The 16,705-nt window shown below is 40.1% G+C and overlaps 1 long non-coding RNA gene across 2 annotated transcripts; it reads right to left on the bottom strand.

Moving 5' to 3' along the window:
* Positions 1–735: 735 nt before the first annotated feature.
* On the bottom strand, positions 736–16,625 carry LOC110483267 (uncharacterized). Of its 2 annotated transcripts, XR_014949942.1 has the most exons (6): positions 16,436–16,625; positions 15,999–16,214; positions 9,435–11,747; positions 4,220–8,284; positions 2,055–2,188; positions 736–1,928 (listed from the first exon to the last, which is right to left on the bottom strand). It is a non-coding gene; the product is annotated as an uncharacterized LOC110483267 (long non-coding RNA). The 2 variants fall into 2 exon arrangements; XR_014949941.1 differs by having other exon boundaries at positions 15,999–16,625.
* Positions 16,626–16,705: the final 80 nt, after the last annotated feature.

Genomic DNA, 16,705 nt, shown 5'->3' on the forward strand with positions numbered 1-16,705 from the left:
GTGGATCATTTTGTAGTCTGTTGAGAGACATGGCTATTTCCAGAGGGCAATTCCTCTTCCTGTAAGATCTTTAACACAAATCATCCTCTAGAAATGCCTGCTTCTCTTAACTGGGCTTTGGAGGGGGCCAGCTCAGACTGAGATATCTAAAGTTTGCTTACTTAAGGTTAAGCAAGATGCATCCCTTCCAGAGACTGTAGTAAAGGCACACAATGTTTGTCAGTTCTTGCCTGTACCTGACTGAAGTGCAATAAAACAATATCAAGTGCTATGTGTGACTCAAGATTGATGATTGCTGTCAATTAGAAAATTTTGTATTTTGCATCTATTAAGTTTTAAATTTTATAAACTGAAGTCAGATAATGACCTGAGAAATTAAAACCTTTTTTTTTTCCATAGAGGATTCAGGGCATAAATTATTTTTCAATATAAACTCCCAATTTTCTATGAAATTTTTCAATTTTAAAAAACATTTTTTCTGTGATAATTATAAGAAAATAAATTCTAAATAAGGTATATATTATGTTAGAACTATTTAACGCATAATATAAAAGACACTCAAGCATCTCAGCCATTCAGTGAAAACAGATCCCATAGATCACTTAAAATTTTAAAACATTATTTTAATTACTTTTTAATTGCCTTTTTGTTTTTAAATGAACATATGAATGCTTTCATACTTAACCCCCCCAATTAACTGTGTTAAAATAAGCACAGAAGAGACTCAAACCTTCACAAACAGTTATTCTAATAACATTTTATTAGCAGAACATTACTTTTTGACAAATTTACTACGAAGTCTCTTGCATCAGACACAGGATGATATCCATCACTAAGCTAAATGCGATAAAATCATCTTTAAATGCAACACTAAGTTTAACATAGAGAGAAAACATAACATCTGCTTGGGAAGTTCATTTTTTGAAGTAATTCAGGAAAGGGGAACTGAGCTCTGGAGTAACCTTGGGACTGCTGCTTCCCTGCCAGATGGAAAATCTCAGGGATGACCCATTTGCTCCTGAGGGGAAGGATGCTGCCCCTGTGACAGCCTGCCCACTCCATACCAATTGTTTCAGCCTTGGAGGAGGTTCTGGCTCCCATCCTCCCTGCAGAGGAAAGGCTGATCTCCAGGCTGTGTTTGTGCACGAGGGGCAGGCAGCACAGGGACAGGGGCTGGGCTGCTGCAGCTCCAGGTGGAGCAGGTGATCCCAGCAGGCACATGAACATGGATACATCACAGAATCGTGGAATGGCTGGGCTGGAGGGGACCTTGAGGATCATCTTGTTCCAAACCCCTGCCACAGGAAGGGACACCTTCCACTAGACCAGCTCTCATACATACACATGTAAACACAGACAGACACACAGATCTCATTTTTAATACTGCATTTGCCTTCCCAGAAATGCATTTTGTTTCTTTCCTCGCTGTTGCTGTCCCTCAAAACCACTGTAATCAGGGGTAGCTCTTGGACTTCAGCGTGACCAGTCTCAGACACTGTAAATCCAAGTGCCATGTGCACCTTGGGGCCACACAGCTCCGCTTGGTATCCAGTCATAACCACAGAATGACATGACAGTAGTGGGGAGCCAAGCATTATAAAAAGTACAGTATCTCGTACCAAATCCAAAGTTTATATCTGGAAGTGTATACAGGCATTTGTGAGTTTCATTAGCCCAAACATTCATCATCTCTGGCCTGGTCCCTGGGCTGTAAATTCACCTGCAGCTGGAGGGCATTTGTTGTGTCAATGGAGTCTTCTGGTGTATCTGATGTAAAATAATCCTTTTTTTTTTTTGTTCAAAGATCCAACTTCCATACAAGGCAAAGCACAGTAAATTGGGACAATTGATAAACTCACTTCAGCTGTGACAGAAAGATTACTGTAGACATATCTTCAATCAGAAGAAGTGAAACCAGAAATCAATCTCTAATTTTAAAAAGAAGAAAGAGAGAGAGGTATAGAGAGCATGGCATTTCGCATATAGGAGCACATTTAATGCATTCCTGATGTTAGATTTAGTAATGTAAAATATGTATAATTTGTTGGACCTACCCCTACTGACACCTCTCTGCTGGCAGATGCTGTATGAGGCAGAGGTAGCCAAATCTGTCCCTCAGTGCTGTCCTGGAGGGTGTCCTGGATCCAAGCATCCTCAAAAGTGTTCACACTTCTTGTTTTGGGGAAATCTAGAAAGTTCATGCCAAATTAGACTGGAACTGGACTAACATGGATGATTAGAAAACAGAACCTGGAAATGAAGTGGGGAATTGTTATTTGAGAGGACAGATGTACCTGATGGAGCCATTCCTCTTTGGGAAAAAAACCAAAGGTTACTTATTCACCAACAAACCAAACCTCATTTCTATTGGAGAGCTAGTCCTAGTATAATGTTTTTGGTTTTTTTTTTTTACTTTCAAGATAGAAGTAGCTAATCTTGTGTATTTATTAAGCAACTATTACAGTAATTTTAGTGCAATTGCAGTTAGCGATGGGTTCCATATTAGTTCACAAAACAATGAATGGTACTTATAAATAGCATAATTTAGGCTTCCCAAACTAACGAAAATTGTAGACCAAGCCTATTATGAAGGCATGCAGGAAAGTTAATCAAATAAAGGTGGAATGTAAGTTTGCCTAACCTGCAGGCTGATAAACGCCATATGGGTGCTCTTACAGAGTAAAATTGCTTTCATTTTCTGTAGCTTAATTCTGTTTAAATTGCTGCAAACTCCAGCCTCTTTATTCTGAGTGAAAACACATGTCCCAGGAGTTTAACGTGCTTGAACTTATGCCTGTTAAATTCACCACTTGATTATCCATAACTTTCCCAAGTCTCCCCTCCCAAACTTGCTGTTAAAACAAGTTATTGTTCCTACTTACATACTAAGTGTTTAAGCAGGCATAGCAATGTGCTCTGCACCAGCTGCACTTCAACCGTGTGGGGTCCTTCTAATGGGAGCTTTTGCCCACGTTTGCAAGTGTTCTAAGAAGTTAAACTCCCAAAGGGAGACAGAAAGAGAACTAATTGAAAATCTTTAAAGAAATCTGGCCCCTTACTATGCACTTTTTCTGAATTTGTCCCAGGGGCACTGGACCCACTTATTTCTCTTATGTGAAAAAGATGCCAGAAGGCAATGCACATCCAAGAAGACTATGGCAGACTAAAGTTGCTGTCAAGCCTAAGTAATGCTGCTTTCTGGTCCTCTACCAAATTCCTCAGGAAGACAAGCTACAAGTTGTTCTTTTGCACTTAACCTGCAAAATGTCCTTCACCAACAGTACTTCTTGATGTACTGTTGTTGATTTAACTTTAATGTTTAACATGGCATCATATTTCTTACCATTTAAAAATATGGGAAGTAGTAAAAAGAAGAAACAAATAAAAAAAATCAGATCAGAAATAAACACAAGCTAATTCATGGCTGAGGTACCAGACTTCTGCCCAAACTGTCTGGCATGTGTTTGATGTACAGGATGACAAGAAAATTCTTGTAACAACTATTTCATTAGTATGCCTCTAAATAGGGCAAGAATATTCAGAAGATGTGCATCACCACTAAATAATTCACTTATTGCAGGTCTTGTTCTATGGAGCATGAAGGCAATACTGCCTTGATCTATTTTGGTACAGACTGACATCAGATGTGGCTTCCCACCTGTGGGAGGCGTGCCCCTGGCATCACACAAACCACTTCCAAGGCCACAGCCAAGACACCTCCCTCTTCCTATATGGATGCTAATTTGAATTGCCCAGAAACAGCCTGTTCACAGGCCCTTACTAGCAGCTGTTTATGCAGGCTTCCACCTGTGGCTCAGCTCAGGACATCACTGCCTGCCTGCCCGGACCCCAGGCCCCAGCACTGCTGACCCTGTTTGCAGACAAGTGGGCTTAAGAGATGAAGGCAGTGGGAAGGGTGGGTGTGAAGCTGATGCCCCAGTGTCAGAGGATGTGGTTGGAGAAGATGTGAACAGCAGGGGTAGAGACAATATTCAGTGTCATCACCAGTGATGCCAGTCTGTTTTGGATGTGAGCAGCCCAATTGTACAGCAATGATTTCAGTGTGTCTATGAGTGACAGGTTAGAAAATAATTTAGAAATGAATGATAAAACCTATACCTCTCTATGACTCTGGTTAATAGACAGCTCCTTATTTTAATTTTTTTAAAGGAAGTTTTACATTTTTGGTGTAATCTAGATGAGAAAAGTCCAAACCTACCTTCTTTGGATGAAAAAGTCTAAGCTTCATGGATACTGTTGCTATATATATCTTCACAACTCTGTAACTGGACTCCAGGTTCCCTATGAAAATGGATCTTGGAAGAGAAAATCTGATTTTTCGGAAGCTCTAGAATTATATTGAAAAAATGTAGACTATAAGAATTACATCAAGAATTATAGAAGAAAATAATTATGTCAATAAAATCCCAGAGTGATTTACCTTTTGCTAAATGATACCCTAAATTTTAATACAAACCTTCCATCTCATAGTAAGTTTAGAATATTTTATATGAACATATGAAACATCTTAAATGATGCCAAAATTTTGGGGTGACCTCAAATTCAACTTCTAAGGAGAAGCAAATATATAGGGAACTTATGCAAGAAAAAATGCACACACATTTGGAACACTCTATAACCAAGAGCTTATGAATAAAAGCAAATATAAAAAAGAGGAGGCAGCTGAGACAAAGCACCAAGAGTTAAAAATACTTAGCTGATACTAAATATTTTTTAAAAGAGAGTTCAGAAGTGTTGCCTATCTTACTCTGGTATTTTTAGATTTCTTTACACTTCTGATGATCTGGAAAACTTAAAAAACTTAATATTATTTGAAAAACATACTTACTAGCTAATTGATGTATACTTGCTGCATATTGTTACTGATAAATTGGGCATTCCAGGGGCAGCAGCCTCTCCCCCTCCCTCTCTGTCCACCACTATGTCAGGGCATCCTCCTGTGGACACCAGGAGTTTCTTGCTGTACCAAACCTTGTGAGATAAAAATCTCAGGGTGCTGTGGGAAAGTCTTTTGGGAACATTTCTGGGAGTTTTGGGCTTTATTTTGGAAATATCCAAAAAGAAAAAAGAGCCTTGAGGCTATGAGGCTGAGAGTCAGGACTCTTAGACTGCCAGCTGTGCAAGCCCCATAGCTTGTGTAGCCTTTGTGTGCCAAATTTTTGACCTCCACAAAGAGAGGAATATAAATATTTCAGATGGAAATATTACACATTTCCTTGTTTTAATACTCGTACTGCTTGAAAGAGCAAGGAATGCCATATAAATATGAGAGCAGTGACAAGTGGCTTTGTCCAGCACCAGGACAAATAGAGTGGAAAAGCTTTTAAAAGGCTAATCCCAAATATGCACACATGAATGCATGCAGGAAGAGAAAACCTCAGCTTGTTCAAGACATCCATGCACTTCTTGAGAGTTAATGTAAACAAATGGAATTGCTCATACGAGTATCACAAAGCAATATAGACTGGAAACAGTTAAAGGAGTCTGCCTACCCTATTCTGTGGCAGAAATATAAACTACATGCTGTTTGTATTCAAACGTCACATCAAAAGATTAGGTGCATAAATTTGGATAGGCAGTTGTGAAGAAATGCTTCTGGAGTACAGGAATATTAATCTACTGGTCAATCCTTCCCCAATGTAGCATGCTAAAAGATTAACTTCCTTTTTGTACCAAATTCCTATTGAATATATGATGGAAAAATTCTAATTTTATGCAATTTTTAACTCTTGTGTACTAGTGACTTACATTGAGAGCAAAAGTACACAATCCTGTTTTTCAGTCTGACATAGTTACCTCTGATGCTTTGAGCTCCTCTAAGTTGTCCCTTGACTACAAATCATAACACACTTGACTTTTTATATATAAAGGATAGCTTGAGATACTTTTGAGCTTTATTCAAAGTATGAGCAGTGCACACGCTGAATTAATATCAGTGGAAAACTTTCAAAACACTCCAGTGTTTTTTCACTGTAAGTGTTGTCTTTCTTTTATTTTTCCTGAAAACAAAATATGAGAATAATACGCAATCTTGTGGTTATATGACTGTATTTCCACAAGTTTTGATATGTGTTTTTCTGTTGCAATTATTATTTTAAAAAGAGCTAATGTGACTGACAGAGCAGAACAATTTATCCTAGAACTATATATCTTTTTGTGGGCAGAAATGCCATGATGAAAAAATAACAAAATTGATTATTGTACAACTTTTGAAAACATAAAAAACCCATTGCTCTTCTCTTTGACAAGCTTGTCACAAAGGTGAGACTAAAACAAACTTCCAGATACTCGATATTAATAGGCAATGATGAAGAACAAGGCTTCTGCTCTCTCCTCACGTGCCAGGGTGCTCAGGGGAAAGCAGTGCTACCGAAGTTGAAGTTGATACCCTGAATTCTCTTCCATACACTTAACAGTCACTCGCTTGAAGTTAATGGAGTTATTCTGAAGTTAATTTGGTTCAACTCAGAGAAAAATTGGACCCACTAGAATGAGCGCTAATACAAAAGGCTTTGGAAGCCAGCCTGCATTGCTGGCCAGAGATTAACAGTGCAGCAGAAAAGGACCTCTCAGAAAACAAGACAGGAGGCTGATGCAGAGGAACTTGCCCACTCTTTTGGATTGGCAGCTGTATCACATACTGTAGTGGGGAAGCACTCTCAGCACTACTCTCCTCCAGTTCCAATCAATTTTCTCCTTGGTTCTTCAGCACAAAAGTATGTGTATGATGTAGGATGAACAAAAGAGAACTGTCAAAGTGGTTAGCACAGGTCTGGGATAATGGGATAATGTTACAGAATTAGTTAATCATATCTAATGTCTTGAAATTATACATGCATCTGTGCTGAAAAAAAAAATAGATCCAGAAAATACATTTTAATGCATGTTGTTTCAAAATCTGTCCCCAAGTTAAAATACAGCATCACTTCTAGCTTCTCACAGTAACATTGGATCAGTTGGTCAAAATAGTTTCTGTGATCTCAAACCAAGGATGGTGCCACCAGCTCTACCCTAAATTTCTTACATGGTTACTGAGTACATTTGCATAGTAATTGCATTTACAGTACAGTATGCAAGCCCACATAAAGTGCCCCAAATAAAATTAATTCCTAAGACTTTTATATCCTTCAAATAAATGCATATTAACCACAAAGGTTTTATCTTTCCCATACTGACTCATTTCTTACTTCAGTAAATGATCACTGTGTAACCTATAGACTTTCTCCATGATTATTGGCAGCTATAAGAAAGATTTCTTGCACTAACAATAAGACAGGTGCTATGTAAATTGGGATACACTCATGCTGCTTTATACATTTGTAGAGAATTTAATCTGTAATTACTGGAGATGGTGACGACAATTTTCTGTAGAGCGCAGGAAGAAGTGTCAGATATAAAACCTGCTCTAACATTTTGCCCTGTTGGGCTGTTACTGTCTCTCTCCTAGACTGAAAGGAAAAAAATGGGCAGTTGGTAATTTTTCAAATACACCACTTTGAGTTCATGTTAGATTCATTGCTAGCATTGCCAGCAGGGAATACTTTTCCTATGAACAAAGGACACACTTTTGGTTGTGCATGCTCTTGCTTGGCAAATAACTGATGCTGGCTGCCAAAAGTCTTATGAAAACAAAGACACATCATGGTCATTTAGGCCATAATGGCCATTCAAGCCATCCTAAAATTATCTCTGAAGGCTGGAGAAGCAGTTGCACTTCCTTCTCTATGGACCTTGCCTGTGAAATTACACATGCAGCTTCTGTGTCTTCTGTTTGACACTTGATTTTAACTTCTACCCTGCTGCTACAGCTGCAGGCTGGGTCCAAGTACCTGCAGATATAAACCAAGAGGGTTTAGTGGGCAAGCAAGGACTACAAAAGCTTTTGTCCCTCCCTGTGTCACCAGCTGGCATAGCATGTTACCCATGCCAAATGACCAGATCTGGTCATGTGGCCATGGAGGTAGACTGAATGCAAAATGTTGACTTCACTTAAAGGCTTCAGGGAGGATTTTTAGCTGTGGAATCACCATGGGCTTTTCTGGCTTTTCTATTTCTATTGGTTTTCCATTAGTCAAGACTGATGGAACAATATTTTTCATCTGGTAATGGTAGGAGACCCAGTCCATAACTGCCATATGCCGACTTGGTTCTGAACATCGTTGACTTCCAGAGTGGACAGATGTAATCCAGTCAGTTGAGAAATAACCTCAGCTCTGGAGTGGAAAATGTAAAATTCAGGCTGGATCAAGGGACATCAGCTGACCTGCATTGAGAATGAAAGTGGGCAAATAAATCATTGTGATGTCTGCAGACTCTGACCTGACCTTCATCAGTCCCAACAGACTCATTCCAGATTATTTGCAAGACGACTTATTTCTAAAAAGCCATATGGTCACATTTGCACAGTAGAAATTCACATCAGCACAACGCATTATGCAAACTCAGATACAAACCCTGCGCACAGATGCAGGGCAGGTCTTCAATTGGATGAGCTTCATTTTGGGTATGAAACCATATATGCTGCAGCAGTGCAAATGTTAATATGCACCTCTGCTATGTATCTGCTGCTGAAACACTATTTGAACAGATCTGGATATGCTAGTGCAGTGTTCTCCATGTTGTTCAACATCATGAGAGGAGGTTTTCCCAGTGTTCTCTGGGATTCACTCCTGAGAGAGACTGGAAGCCTCACAGTTATCAATGCTCTTTGGCTAAAATGCAGGAGTCCTTTCTGTCTTTGCTTTCCCACTGTAATAACTTTAATAATAGTAATAAAGCTAGATGAATTGTGCACCTTTTCCTCCTTCCCATGTTGAGTGGAAGAGAACCAAAAAATCTATATTAATTAGGTTATATGGTAGGCTCATTTAATTCTCTAGAATGCTCAGGGTACTACAGAGAGGAGCACAATGGAAATGCCTTGGAAGATGAGATTAGATGGGTGTGATACCTGCATGTCACCGGAATTAATAGAGTTTTTTTTAATTGGGGTGGTTAAAGGAATCTGAAATGAGACCATGATGTGCATTTTTTCTGAGCAATTATCAAAACTGCAGTTGAGCTCTGCCAAAGTTTTTGATCTGTGATTCCTACGTCCTGACTTCCACTGCTCATCCTTTTACAATTACACAAACAAAAGCTTCTGGAGACCTCATAACTGGGGAAGCACCATGATTACCATCAGACTGTCTGGGTAGGAGGACAGACAACTTTCTGTTGGGACTTTGATGCTCTGTAGGTAGAGGGAGCTATGACATGAGAGTAAATGGTTTCATTTGCAGCTTGCTATTGACTATTTATCCTCATCCTACTCTTTTTCAAGCACAGGTATGGAGGGGCTGGCTGTGGGAAAGGAAGCTGTTGTGATACTTTCAGTTGATTCTAAACTCTTTTGACACAAGAGTTTAGATTACCTTCCCAGGTCATCTCCAGAGCATCCCAAAGTTCTCTTTTGGGATTTATGACACCTCCAGGACATCCTTGACCTTTGGTTGCCAAAGTACAGGGATTGGGAGACCTGACGGAGACTGTCCAGCCTTCTACTGGATGCTGCTTTCAAGAGTAGAGCAGAGCATGAACCTAGACATGGAAAGGGAAAGCAATGACACAGCCTGTGGTGTGAATGCAGGTTCCATCCGTAATTCCCTAGGAAAAAAATCTATCTAGAGCCTGGAATATTTCCAGGCATAAGAATGCTCAAATGTTGCCCAGCACAGCTAACACCTCCCAGACAAGTCCCAAGCTCTGTTAGTGTTAATGGCCAGGAACCATTCAAAATATGCTGGCTACATGCAGCCACTTGGTTTTGCAAGTAAAGGCTATTTAATGCTATGGACATAAGCCACTCTGTGGTAGCTGAGACCAGTGCTTGAGAATGACTCAGGCACTATTAATCCAGCAGAGCTCAATTCATTAGCTCTAGTAAAACAAGGAACAAGAAAAATAACAACAAAAAGCCTTTGTTGAGCAGTTGGGCATGTTTTGGGAGGAGCTTGCTTTCTTCTCTGATTAATTAGTTTCTACTACTTATCCTTGGCTGAATTCCTACTGAGTCACTTTGGATATTTGAAATATCTACCTGCCTTTTAAAAAGAGTTTTTTTTCTAGAATCTGTCCATGTTTTTGACTTCTTAGCATTTATGATATTCACTTTCTCATTTATTTCCTCCCAGCTTTAATACTCTGCCATATCTTCTCACTTCACTCTTTCTAATCCTCCCCACTTTTAATTCTACCTGTACCTACAGATTGATCCATACTTATATATACTTTCATTTCCTCTTATGCTTCTTGGTTTTCCCAGTTTCTTGTAATATTTTCTTCTGATTATTGTATTTCTTCCTGTAGTGTATCACTTCCTGTGTATCATAAGGCCAGACCATATGATGAGATATACGAATGCTGTGTGGTATTTAAGTCTTACATGCACTCTGGTGAAAATCCATCTGCAGGCATTTTTTTTATTTGGCCATTCGACTCCTAAAATTCCCTTTGATTTCAATGTGACATCATATGGATAAACCTTTAGGTCTATGTGCAGTCCAAACACAACTCCAGGAAGAATTTGGAGTCCAAGCTCATAGTAGAGCTTAGGTCATAAACTTCTCTATCTATAAACACGAAGCTGGATGCATTAAATCTCAAAGAACTTCTAATCACAGCCTTATCAGAGCACAGTCAAGGCACATTTAATTGTAACATCAATAGGCTGCTGCACACCAGGAATATTTGAAAATATGTGGTTATTTTCCTTTTCCTGTAAAATGTGTTTAAAAGCAACAAATGATTCTTGAAATTCAGGACTATTTCCATAGAAATAGTTTTTAGAGAAAGTTGTTAAGTATGAGAAATAAAGCAGACCTGTCAAGTTTCCCTTGTCAGTAGGAGCCAAATTATTGTTGTCCAGTTCATCCACAAAAGCGGGCTGATATGAAGTCTTCTGGCACTGGAAAATTTATATTCTCTTCATTTTTTTCAGAATAAATACTCACCAAGCAGGATGAAGCCCGCACAGCATGAACAAAGAACATGCTATATTTAAGAGGTCATGTCTGACTTTGAACATATGGTAACGATTCTTGAAGTCAGAAATAAAATGTAATACTTGTAATATGGCATGTAATACTTTCTGTACTCCACCAAATTACCAGGGAGACAGATTGTGCTTTTCTGAGTATACTGACAAATGTCCCTCCTCATTATGATTTTGCCCTTTTTGTATTACCATATCATTATTCTTTTTCTTCTGTACTCCAGAGTGCAGTTTAGATGACTGCATTCTTTGGCAACATTAAATATTTTCAGAATTGCTTAGAAAATTATCAGATATTTATTATTCTTCAGACAATATGAATTCATCAGTAGAAATATATACCTCAAGGGGAGCCACCCATTGCATTTAGCCAAACCAGCCAACCGTTCCAAAGGCAATAAAATAGCATTTAGCACCAGGAATAAACTGTGACATTCCCTTCTAATGAGGTTTCCAAGCTGAATCTTGTTGGCAGCCATTTTACATTTGTGATGCTAATAATGTGGGGACCTGAGTAGGAACCTGATGTTAATAATTAGTTGCTGTTTTCTTTTATAATCTTTTTCTATATGATTTCAGCACAGAAGCACACTTCCCTTGGTTTCTCATTGTTGGGGGCAGGGCATTTGTGTGGAAGTAGTAGAGGTGGAGCCTTAGCAGAGCTGATGAACAAACAGGATCCATGAGCTCGTGCCTGAAAAACAGAAAATGAGAAGGCCCGTGTAGCACAACCTATGTGTACTTATTTTCACAAAGGAACAGAAAACTGTTCTTTTGAGATGGCAGCTTCCCACCCAGCTCCAATTCAGAGGCCAATGCTCCTGCAAAACCCTCTGCATCTGCAGGGACGTATCTCTTGCTCCTCTGCCACTGGCTTGCACCTTCCTCATGGCAGCATGGCTCTTTCCCATCTTTGTTGTGAAGCAGCACCAGCTGGGAGAAACCATGAGTTGCAGAAAGACAAGAGCCTTCCACATTTCCAGGGATTCCTGTTCTTTTCAGTGACAAAAGGAGCCAGTGACTTGACTCCATTTGGAAGGAACTGAGAAATTGATACAGTTTGGGCCAGAGAAAACATGATCAAATGAAAGATAATTCCCACCACCACAGGAAAGGCTGGAAGAATTTCTTTGTCAGGCATCAATACAAGTGAACACGTCAGATGGTTGGGGTGGTCCCTCCTGGTATAAAACCTATTAAACATTTGCATGTTCCCCCCAAACCTGGGAAAGGAGGAGGTCTCAGCAGGCAATTAATTGAGTCCACTGCTTGAGAGAGGAAGTGGGACTCAGATTGTGTGGTTTCTTTTTTTATTTTAAATTAAGAAACCTAATTAAAATTATAAGAATTTCCTGGGGAAATTCTCAGCCTTTTCATTTTTTAAGAGCCTTTGTATTACAAAAGGTGTTTGAAGTCCTTGAATTTTTACCCTTTAGCCACCTTTAATCTAATTTCTAATCTCTTAATAGCCTTAATTGAGTTCTGAATACTTTAAATTATTAAACATCTTTGGGGGATTATGATTTCTATTTCTGATTATACAAAATAGTATCAATTGCCCAACAACATCCCCTCTATTTATGTCAAATTAAACTACCAGGGACATATGGCATATGCTTCAAGGCCAGGATATTTGCATTGGAAACACTTTAAAAGACTCTTGCTTTCAAGCAGGTTGAAGAAGATGAGTGATAAGAAATGAGGGAACAGCAAGATCCCAATGTAGGCCCTAAGTCATTGGAGGCTCATTGTCTTTTTGTCACCTTTGCTGTACAGGTAGAGGCTGCCCATGGCCATGGAGCAAGCAGTGGCCAGCTGCCAGGGGCCATGCAGACACCCAAGGCACAGGCAAGAGAGCTACCTGCTTTTCTCAGCTGGGATGGATTCCTTCCCAGCCCCATGCCTTGCCACATCCCTCCCCATTGCTCCACTGCCAGGGACAATTGCCCAGATTTAGATCCCAGTCTAATTCGGCTTGGGTCTTCAACTGCCCCTTTGTTCTTCTAAATGTTCTTATCTGCCCCATGTCTATCCTTCTCAGAGGCTTACTACCTTACTATGCCTCTGATCATGAACCTTCCTCTTCCTTTGCTTGCCCATGGCTCCTGGAACCAAGGCTATTTGTTATTTCCCTCCCCCTAAATATCTTCCCCACTTCCCTGTAGAAGATGCCAGCCCTGGCAGGGGCAGCAAGCCTCACCCTGCTGAGGCACCAGTTCAGGCACCACTCCAAAGGCAAAAAGGCTCTGGGGAACACAGGACAGACAGCAGCCCTCCCCTTAAGGAGAAGAGCACCTTGCTTTACACCTTGCTGCAAGCTGTGGAATAAAATACTCTCTAGAATGCAGATATGACATTCAAAACACATATTTGCAGCATGAGCTAGCACCCGTGGAAAAGCTCATTCCTTATCAAATAAAGCCGCATTTGTAAAAATCAGGAATTTATTTGCTTGAAAAAAACAAACAAACTTTATAAATGTGGAGAAAGTATTAGTTTTTCCACTTTTCTTGCTTTTGCTTTTTTAAATTTTACTCCAACTGTTTTTATTAGACCTCAGCTTTAGTTACTGTTAATTTGCCTCCACTTGTTTTCATCTCTCACCTAAGAAACAGCTTTAATATCCAGCACCAGAAACGTCTTTTGAGAGCAATATTTGTTTCCCTAACTTCAGGGCAAGATTTCAAATTGTCATTTCTGAGTATCTTGAATGCTTTCTAGACACTCTAGCAAAAAGTCCATGAAGTTTCTGAGGAACCCACAATTGCATTTGTAACTCATCACTTATACGCACTGTAGAGTCTGGCTTTATATGCACAAAACAAATGACTATTCAGTGTACTATTGTTAAAACCTGGATCTAGCTGCCACCATTATTCAGGATGAGCAATGCTCTACTTCAGTTGTCCTATTGATTAAATATGCACAAAATGTACATTATAAGACAGACTTGAACTATTTATTAGTATTATTTTCAAATCTGTATTGCTGTAGCAGCTATGATTGCTAGCTGAGCTCTAGGGAGGTTGTTTTTTGGATAATATACCATGACAGAAAAGCAGTATCTTCTGTGAGCATGCAGTCTGAGGTGCTGATCCATGAGGTATGTGTACTCAAACTTAGCTGCTGAAGCTGTCCATCAGTATCCTTTGCTGCTCAGAGAATAGATATCTAAGCATATATGTAGTTTTATACTTCTGAGTTCAGTTTTACAGTACAATTTTAAACTTATTCCTGTTATTTTTATTTTTTTTGCAATATTGAGTTTTATTGTACCTGCTTTTACATTTACTACCTAATAAATGCCTTCCTAACAGGAACACGTATATTTAGATATATTTTTAAACATATTAATTTTTATGCACTTTATGGATCAGAGTAATTCTCAAATATGAGTTAGGACATAATTCTGTAGTTCAGTGTCTCTGCAGGAGACTGTCCCATGCGCTTTATGTAAAAGGCCTGACTCATTTAAGTTCGATAACAAGACGAAGGCCACTAAACTGAAAGATGAAAATAGCCAAAAGATGTTGGTTAAGGCATTTTGGCTGAAACATTTCAGTTTTAGGTCAGCATAAAGAGTCATTCAGCTCTCCTTCTTACCCTAGAAAGAGAGAACAATAAGAAAATCAGGCAGCAATAAATTTAGAGCAAATTAAAAAATACTTTTATGTAGCACATGTCCTGACTATAGAATTCATTGCTGTAATAGGTCACCAAGTTAAATACCATGGATGGATAATTTTATCATTATTCCTGAGCCAAGTCCTCCCTACCATAGCCAAGCCAACAATCTTCAGTGAAACTGAAACAAGATCTAAGTAAAACAGTGGTATTTACCCCAGTCTTTATGACATGGTTATATTCTGTGAGAAGAACAATCAAGGTAATTAGATTCCATGCTCAGTACTTCATCTGTTTACTGAAGTGGAAGAGTGAACTCCCTTTTACCACCCCATAATTTGATAAAACCTCCATAAAAGGGGTTTTAAAAGTAATAGACACTGACCATGGGGACAGTCCTGGGTCACAGATGCTCTACTGAAAAACTTGCCGTAGCTACAAATTAAGCTGACAAGCTATAGGAAAGCCAGGGCATGCATAATTATGTACTGTAGGACTACAAACATAGATATGTACTGAGACCTACTTCCCCTGTCCTCACCTACAAAGAACATTTCAGCCCAGTGAGAATTACATGATGACACTATAAATTACATGCCAGGCTTCAGTCTGATCTTGCATATTTATACTTTTAAACCTTTCAAACTACTGGTTACTAATTAAAATTATAACATGCTCTTTCAACAACAATAACTCAGTATATAAAGATCCTACATACCTTTCAAACCTTTCACAAGGAAAAAATGTCAGCCTTAGTTTGCAAGTGAGTTTATTGTTTCTGTGGCTTTAAGTAACACAACCTCTTTAGAAGCAGACGGCTCGTCAGTGTGCTGGCAGGAATGTGACACAGGAGAAATGAGTCTAGAGCTAAATTCGAGGAAAATTACTGTGTGCAAGCCCCAGTTTTCAGTAAAAAGAAGATTCTTCTCAAAGATAAATAAGTACAACCTTTAAAGTGAGAGCCAAGTCTACCTAACACTGGCGGGGAAACTCTTCCTGTGTCTCCAGGGAGAGGCATTACCAACCCTATGGCTGCTTTACTGCCCCTCATCACTGCTACTTCAGCCTCACCTAACGAAGTGGGAAAGATTCTGGCACTGCCTATACAGCACAAAGGAATTGATTCCTTTGCTATTACCACTTCAGGGCTCGGGGAATCCTCTTTTTTTCCTCACATACAGGTATTAAATGTCAGTATCGGCAATTGGCATTCAGTGGCCAACGCTGTCAGAGGGAACATCTCGGTGGTCATTGCCTCAGTCTTGGCAGGAGAAGCAGGGTGAATGCAAACGCAGGCAAAGCCGCACGTTGGCCAACTTACCAGCAGGAAAATAAGCTTTAGTACTATCCTCTGCCTGGAGCTCCAGAGGGAGATGCCATCTACTCAGAGCAGGGGCTCCTAGGAAGGGTGCTGGAAAAGGGTGCCACGGCCATCCTAGGAGGAATCGTTGTGCACTTAGGAGGGGTTCCTACCAAGAGACTGGGCACAGGCCCCATAGGAATTGCCTTTTTGGGGTGACTTCCAGGATGATGCAGCCTGGGGAGACAGAATGAGGAGAACACGAACAGCTCCAGCAATGACGACCCGCTGCAGGGATGGTGGATTTTCACACCTGCAGCCTCCATACGTTCCTGGTGCAACCGCAGGACAGGGAGGACAGAGAGCACCTGCGGTGCTCTTCTCTCCATGCTGTGGTCGCCAGGGTCCGCCCCCCGTTCTGCTAACTGACTTCGCTCCAGCTTGCCCCATTGCCGCACCCTCGGCGTGAGGCGGGCTAAGAACAAGGTGCAGCTCCTCTCCTCTCCCTCCCCTGCCCGGGCCGCCCGCAGGTCGCGGTGCTGCTGCCACGGCTCCCTCGGGGCGCCCGGCGACACCGTCCATCCCTGCCGTTTTACAGCCGGGCTTCACTCTCTCTCTCAAAAAAAAAAAAAAAAAAAAAAAAAAAAAAAAAAATTACTTTTCCCGCCTACGCTGCGATGCTTAATTCAGGGAAAGTAACATCCAAGAGACCCAGAATCCAACAGACG

This window comes from Lonchura striata, chromosome 1 (assembly GCF_050655825.1).
Source record: "Lonchura striata isolate lonStrDom1 chromosome 1, ASM5065582v1, whole genome shotgun sequence".
Lineage (NCBI taxonomy): Eukaryota > Metazoa > Chordata > Aves > Passeriformes > Estrildidae > Lonchura > Lonchura striata.